Genomic DNA, 8,434 nt, shown 5'->3' with positions numbered 1-8,434 from the left:
GTGAAGTAATTAGGTAAATAGAACACAGAGGAAAAGCAATTCTGTGAAGAATGCACAAAATTAAATACCACATTGTATTAACTTTTTCTTTTGTCCTGTTTTATCTCTGCCTTCCTATCTCTGTATCTTATTGACCCAAGGAAAGAAGAAAACTTTGATGGACAGAGAAAAATAACTTAGGAAATTGGACAGGAACAGAAAACGATGACACTCCTGGAAACAAAAGATGACAAAAATACAGAGGATACCTAGAAATTCAGTTCAGTCTAGATATGTGGTTCAAGAAACCAGAGAATACCTTACTAAATTACCAGTGACCTTCATGTTGCCAAATCTCATAGAAATTTGTCAGTCCTTATATTATCTGATTTTGTAACAGTACTTCACAGTTGGACATGCCTTCCTCTCTTGGAACTCTCTTTTCTTAGTTCTGACACTCATGAGTCTCCAGTTTGTCCCCTTATTTTTGAGCTACGCCTAAGTATTCTTTTAGGGTGTCCTCCTTTTTTGTTATTACTCACTCAGAGGCCATCCTGGGCTTTCTCTCTTCTGACCCTAGACAAGCTCCCCAACAGCAGCATCTACTCCCATGGTCATAAATCCCAGGTCTCTGCCAAATTTAAAGTTCCTATCTCTGGCACCGACCTCTCTTCTGAGCTGCTACTTGACACATCCACTTGGATGTCTTACCGCCATTTCTGGATATATCCCCCTAAGCTTCCCCATCTCACTGAACAGGAACCAGCCAAAAACCTAGGAGTTGTCCACGTTTAATTTATCCTTGAGTCTTGTAAATATTTCCACCAAAATGTATCTTCCATGTATACCTTCTCTTCAGCCCCTCAGTGCAGCTATCACTGCCTCTCACCAGATCTATGATGATAGTTTCCTGTTAGCTCTCCTACTTCTGCTCTGCCCCTCCTCCAGTGCAAATGTCAAATGATAAATTTGATTCTGCTAAGCAAATGCCTAAACAATTTCAATGAATGCCCACCAAACTTAGTAACAATTCTAACACCTTTGTGATCTGGCCCCTGTGTGCTCCTCTATCCTGACCTACACCAGTTACGCTGGCCGCTGTTCAGCCCTAACGTGCAACACTCTTTCCTACTTCAGCACTGGCCTACATACTTCCCTCTGCCTAAAATGTTGTCCTCCATCTTCATCTGACTCATCCTTCAAATCTCAACTTCAGTAGAACTTAGTCATACAGCTTCCCTTAATACTTTCCCGACTCAAGCCAAGCTAGGCCTCCTTGTAAAACTCCGATGTACCAACAGCTCTCTTTTCACAGCATCTATTACAACTTTTAATGATATTAATCCTGCTCTTATTGGTTAAAATTTTGCATTCCTAACATCAATGAAAGAGTGTCTCTGTCACTCCACATTCTTACCAGCATTTGGTATTGTTAGTGTTCTGACATCTTTTCACAAGCTTATTTGCCATCTGCATATCTTCTCTGGTGAGGTCTCTGGTCAGATCATTTGGCCATTTTTAAATTGCATTGTTTGTTTTCTTATTGTTGAATTTTTAATAGTTATTTGTATATTTTGGATGCAAGTGCTTTTTATCAGATATGTATTGTGCAAAGATTATTTCTCTGAGCCTGTGGCTTGTCTTTTCTTTTATTTTTCTTTCTTCTTTTTCTTTTTTGAATCAGAGTCTCATCTGTCACCCAGGCTGGAGTATAGTGCCATGATCGCAGTCACTGCAGCCTCACCCTGCTGGGCCAGGTGATCCTTCTGCCTCAGACTTCCAAGTAGCTGGAACTGCAGGTGTGTGTCATCATGCCCAAATGATTTTTTAAATTTATTGTAGAGAGGAGGTCTTGCCATGTTCCCAACTGGTCTCAAACTCCTGGGCTCAGGCAATCCTCTCGTCTCTGCCTCTCAAAGTACTCGGATTACAGGTATGAGCCACCACACCTGGCCTATCTTTTCATTTTTTAAGTGTTTTTTGCAGAACAGAAGCTTTAAATTTTAACGAAGTCCAAATTACCAATTTTTGCTTTCATCAACCGAGTTTTTGATGTTGTATCTAAAAACTCATCATCAAACCCAAGGTCATGTGAATTTTCTGTTATGTTATCTTCTGGAAACTTTATAGTTTTACATTTAACACTTGATCCACTCTGGGTTAATTTTTGTGAAAAATGTAACATCTGCATCTAGATTTACTTTTTTGCATGTGGATGTCCAGTCATTCACTCTAGCACCATTTGTTGAAAAGACTATCCTTTCTCCACTGAATTGCCTTTGATATTTACCAGAAATCCATATACTACATTTGTGTGGGTCTGGGCTCTCTATTCTTTTCCATTGGTCTATGTGTCTATTCTTTCACCAACACCACACAGTCTTAACTACAATAGTTTTATATAGTCTTGAAGTTGGGTAGTGTCATTGCTCCGATTTTGTTATTTTTCTTATTGTATTAGCTAAGTTTCCACTATGATGTAGAATATGAGTGGCCAGAGGAAATATTCTTGACTTGTTCCCAATCTTAGAGGTAAAGCAGCTAGTTTCTCATAATTAAGAGTGATATTGCTATAGGCCTTTTGTAGAAGTTCTCTGTTGCTAGTCTGCTGTGATTTTTTTTTTTTTTTCTGTCATCAAGAATGAGTGTTGAGTTTTGGCAAATGATTTCTCTACATCTGTTTACATAATTATATGATTTTTCTTTTTTAACCCATTGATCTGATGGATTACCTGAACTGACTTTTGAATGTTTAACCAGTCTTGCATACCCAGAATAAATCTCACTTAATAATGATATATGCATCTTTCTGTTAAGGATTTTTACATCTATTTTCATGACAGATATTGGTCTGTATTTTTTCCTTTTTAGTTATGTTATTATCTAGTTTTACAATTAGGGTTACATTTGTCACACAGAACAAGTTAGGAAGTATTCTCTCTATATATTTTGGGAAAGATTGTAGAAAATTGGTATCATTTCTTTCTTAAATGTTTGGTAGAATTTATCAGTGAAATCATCTGGGCCTGGTGCTTTCTTTATTGGAAGGTTATTAATTACTTATTCAATTTATTTCACAGATATAGACTTACATATTATTTCTCCTTTATAGGTTTCGGTAGATTGTATTTTTCAAGGAATTGATCCATTCCATCTAATTTGTTGTACATCATATTTATTTGTTGTCCTTTTAATATCCATGGGACCAGTAGTGATCATTCCTCTTTAATTTCTGATACTGGTAATTTTTTTTTTTCTTGGTTAGTATGGGTAACCAGTCTTGGTTTATCAATTTTATTTATATTTTCAAAGCACCAGCTTCTGGATTAATTGGTTTTTCTCTATTGTTTTTTAATTTCCCTGAAATCTGCTCTAACTTTTACCATTTTTTTCTGCTTGTTTTAGGTTTATATTGCTCTCTGCCTTATCTAGTTTTCTGAGATAAAAGTTTAGACTATTGGACTTTGAATCTTTCTTCTTTTTCAAGAATTCATTCAGTGCTATAAATTTCCCTCTGTAGGCAAATATAAAAAGGAAATGGAAGTTCAAACATGGCCTGCCCAAGATCATACAAATAGCATTTATGAATGACTAAGCTGTGCTAAACTGTATTACTTTATTCAAATCATACATGTGCATTTGTATTTATATATATGTGCAAGAGGAAAGTACCTACAGCTATTTTCTTTTTTTTCTCTGAGCTAATCACTAACCTAAATTTCAAAGTTAGCTTTGTAAAAGTGCAAGTAATTAACAGTGCTCAAAAATCTGCAGGATTCCGATTTCCCTGGATCTGTGTCTACAATTGCTTTTGATTACATCTAAAAGTAATACTCCTTCAAACAGAGTCAGCCTTAGGCAAAAAAGAGAGAGAGAGAGAGAGTTTTCATCTATACAGTGCTTCCTGATATAAATATGTACCAAAAGAAGGTCACTTTTGATCTACCATTAGTCAATCCTAATTTATTTTCCCTTTGGATTAGGAAAAAGAGTAAACTTTCATAAGAAAACACACTCCCAAGCTGTATAAATTGGGTATCATTTGCACACTGGAATTTATTATTTTTAGACAATACCTCGAAGCAGCCAGATCAACCATACAGGGCATAAGCTATGACTCACTCAGAGAAAAATGAATTATACTATTAAGTGTCCAGAAGTCAACCATAACAAATGTGCATGGATTCTATTATGCTATCTCAAGTAGAGTTATAGTCTAGCATATCAGAGAGAGAATGAGTGGCTCACTTTGAGAAAATCCAATCACATAAAAAGGAAGAGTGACACTGAAGTGTTGTGTAAATGACAGACAATCTTAGACAGAAGGGGAAATTGAGGGAGTAATAACACTTGTCATAGAAGGGACCAAATAAAATAGCCCTTGATGACTTTGGAAGCACTTAATATTGGTTTGACCCAACACACATCGTGTTGTACAAGGAAGCAAGTTGTAATGAGTAGATTTAGTGAGATCCTAGCTTGAATTTAAATCCAGACTTAGACAAGTTGTATGGGCTCATAAGGTAGGCTTTCCAGAAACTTCTTTGCATGAGTATTGTGGCAAAGTTGGCTTATTCTTTAATCGGCGCTCTCCCTTCTTTCTTTGCTAAAATAATAGTAAAAATAATGAGAAGGAATACGATAATAATAATAGTTGGGTACATGGCTGCATATGTGCCCCTAAAGTCTACAATTTCCAGGCTTATATGAAGCAAAATACATTCACGTAACTATGAAATGACCAACAGAACATTTTTTAAAAGGATCAATTACAACTTTGGAAGTGCCCTTAAAATAAGGCATAAATACTCCTCCCCACCTTTCTCCATTCTGCTGGACATGATGGTTAGAGCTTGAGCAACCAGCTCAGACTGTGAAGTGGATATCTCATGGTGAGGATGGCAGAGCAACAAGGATAGAAGAACCCTAAACTCCTGATCCCATGGAGTGCCTCAACAGCCTAGATTACCTACATCTAGATTTATTTTATGTGTGAGAGAAGTTAACGTCTATCTTATTTACATTGCTATTACCTTGGGAATTCATTGGTTCCAGTTATTTAATGAATTAATTAATCTTGATTGATGAGGAGACTGGGACCCCTTCTGTGAAGAGTTCATTCATATAGAAGGAGAGTCTTAAGGAGAGTCATGCAGTGACAAAGTCTTCTTCATAAAACAGAAAAGGCCAGCTGCTGTCACAGGCACTTAATTCCTGGTCAGTTCCCAAGTATCCCTCATATTTAATCCTACACAGAGATCTGGGATGAACTTTGTAAGTCATTGGGGCACAAGCTATACTACTTTGGCAACCCCTCATCAGAGCACCATGGGGAAGAGGCATTCCAATCAGACAGTATGCATCTCTGTACCTCAATAGACAGAGCAGTAGGTCATGGAATGACAGGAAGATGCCATATGGAAGTCAATGAGGTGGTTCACCAGAGTCACTCATGAGCACACATGAGACTCCCACACTTAACTACTGTAAACCCACATGTACAAAACTCTAGGAGAACATAATATGAGCATGTATGGACAGAGAAAGGCATAGTACAAATGTATTTACACGAGAAACTGATGCAAGAGGTAAAGATTCCAAAATTTCCTGACCCAGGCTGGAAGGCAGAAGAAAAAACAGGTATGGGTGGCAGAAGGAAGGCAGAAAGATTCGAGAAATAATTTAGTCGTGTGAATTTTCAAGTCTAGCTCACAACTGGTTCTGACCAACCCAAGAATTTAAGGTTCTCCTTTTCATATGCTGAAGAATTTGACTTGCTATAAAAGAATTATTAATATACATATGAACAAAAAATAGTATCTGCTTTACTTATTGTAACCTAGACTTTTCCTGATTGCCATAATTTAATTCCCTCTACTGAAGAGAATAGAATAATAGAAGAAAATAATTAAGAGGAAGGACATGCCAAAACATAGCAGTTCAAGATCTGAACACTTCCTGTCTTCATGCCTGATACTAATCACAAGCAAACCTCGCAGGCACCCAAACTAGCACTAAAATGTCTCCAAATTAAAGGTGCCATGTTATGTGCATACTTAGTTTCGCTTATGTAGGCATAGTTTTAGAGTTCTTGGCATATATAAACCAAATTAAAAGGTACTTTAAAAGGCACAAAAGGAAAAAAGGCAATACAATAAGTGTATTTTTGAAGTATCAACACAGAAGAGAGAAGATAGCCAGAAAGAAGACTCTTCTCTTAGAAAATGAAAATTGTAAACCTTGGTGTTTCCTCTGTGAAATAACTGCATTCAAGCATCACCTAGCATCAGACCACATCTTCCCACTAGAAAATCGCAAGATTGGGAGGAGGTAGTTTACACCTCCCCTTACAAAGACCTGATGTTTCATTTCACTAGCCCCTGCCATTTGTGGTGTGTCACGTGATCTTAGCTGACACGTAATTGCTCTTCTCTTCTAAAATCTCACCTGTTGCTTTGACTTTAGCAGTGATGCTATTCTTCAGAGATACCACTGGAGGCCAGTCATGCTACAGTGTGCATTCTAGCCACACCCTAAATTTAAAAGACAAAAAAAAATCCTTATCTACAGTTACAAAAACAATGCTTTGTGACTAAACACAAATCATTGCATACAAATCTAAGTTTACTTTTTAAAATTCAACATAAAGTAAAATTTTTGCTGGAGAAAGGATGGAATCTGGTTCAGATATTCCAATAACCAAATTTGTTTCTTATCTTGATTGTGGGGATAGCTTTATGGTTTATACATGGGTCAGAATTTTTCAAATTATATACTACACTGCATATGTATGCTATATCCACTATAAGTGAATATCTATGTCAATCACATCATATAAAAGCTACTAACAACAAAAAGTCCACTGAAATCCACTGCACCTTTAACTTATATATATATATACACATGTGTGTGTGTGTGTACACGCACACACACACACACACACACACACACGATATATGCACAAATTCCTTCTGGTTCTCTTGGCGTTGGAAGTAAACATTTTGATTCCATAACCAAAGATCTCTTTTTAGATAAGTATACAAATTTTTAAGCCTTATTATATGAACATGGTTCCCTTGAGACTGTCTCTTTTCTAGTGACTTAAAGTCTTTGTCTCAGAGATATGTTGATAAAAGTCTTTATCTATTAATCTGGTACTTAAGCATAACAGTACTTTCCACTTTTTAAGAAATCACTTTCCCCCTCTCTTTTTTTAAATCATCAAGCACCTCAATGGGATACGACTTGCAGATATATTAAAATAAGCAGAAAAGTTGGCTAATTTAATTTACATTCACTTCAACATCCAACTCAATTGAAATATTTATTTAGGGTGTTGGCTGCATGTTCACTGTGAAGATTTATCATCACTAATTCAGAAAGGGAAACAAAAGCAGCAAACTAAAGAAGGTCCAATCCCACGCCTTGGGAGGCTGAGGTGAGTGGATTGCCTGAGCCCACGGGTTCGAGACCTGCCTGGGCACTTGGTGAGACCTCATCTCTACAATAAATCAAAAAATTAGCCAGGCGTGGTGGCGCACATCTGTAGTTCCGGCTACTTGGAAGGCTGAGGTGGAAGGATCGCCAGAGCCCAGCAGGTCGAGGCTGTGGTGGCTGGGAGCGTGCCACTGGACTCCAGTCTGGGTGACAGAGTGAGACTCCAACTCAAAAAAAAAAAAAAGAAGGTTCAAGAGGGTCTATTCATTTACAAAAGTTTCATAATATACTCTAGTCCAATATAAACACTACCTGATTAATTATGAATTTGGGACACATTTTCAGGCAAAGAGTAATGGTGAGCTGCAAACATAAAGTTCTTGGTTATCATAGAGTTGATATTTTTCTACAAACTCTATTACCAAAAAAAGGAAGGCAAATATGAGAGTGAAGTCACTGTCTCATTTGGTAAAGGTGTGTTGCATGCCTGTACTGATTCAAGCAGTGAGCTTACATGGCACCTAGAAAAAAGGTGACATAACGAAGAGGAAGACAGACTTTCATTTGAAGCTTTAATAAATGTGTTGGCATCATTACATAATGAACAAGTTTTCCAATAGTAAACTAATTCTTGAAGAAATAACAGATTCTGGATCAGATATGGAAAATCAGGGCATATGTTTATGGCTAACACAGTTATTTAAAAATCTGAAGTACTTTCTGAAGCTTCTACAAGTATCCAGTATAGTACTACAAAACAGAATGCCCTATCACAACTGGATGCCCTATCACAAATACTTATAGATTAAGATACCATATGTCTAATAATTAGTTATGGCTGGTTTGATAAATTTAGAAAACAATACCATAAGCATTTTATATTCTCAGATAATATCCATGAGATCCAAAAAAGTTAAATATCAAGCTCAAGGTAAAAAGGATTGGAACTAGAGTATAGTCTAAATTCCATTTCAGTATCTTTTTCACTGGGCTCTTTAACTCTTGGAAAATTTGCGCC

The sequence above is a fragment of the Carlito syrichta genome, unplaced genomic scaffold (genome assembly GCF_000164805.1).
Source record: "Carlito syrichta isolate Samal-C Ts95f unplaced genomic scaffold, Tarsius_syrichta-2.0.1 Scaffold302430, whole genome shotgun sequence".
NCBI lineage: Eukaryota > Metazoa > Chordata > Mammalia > Primates > Tarsiidae > Carlito > Carlito syrichta.
Note: the sequence above shows the minus strand (reverse complement) of the source record.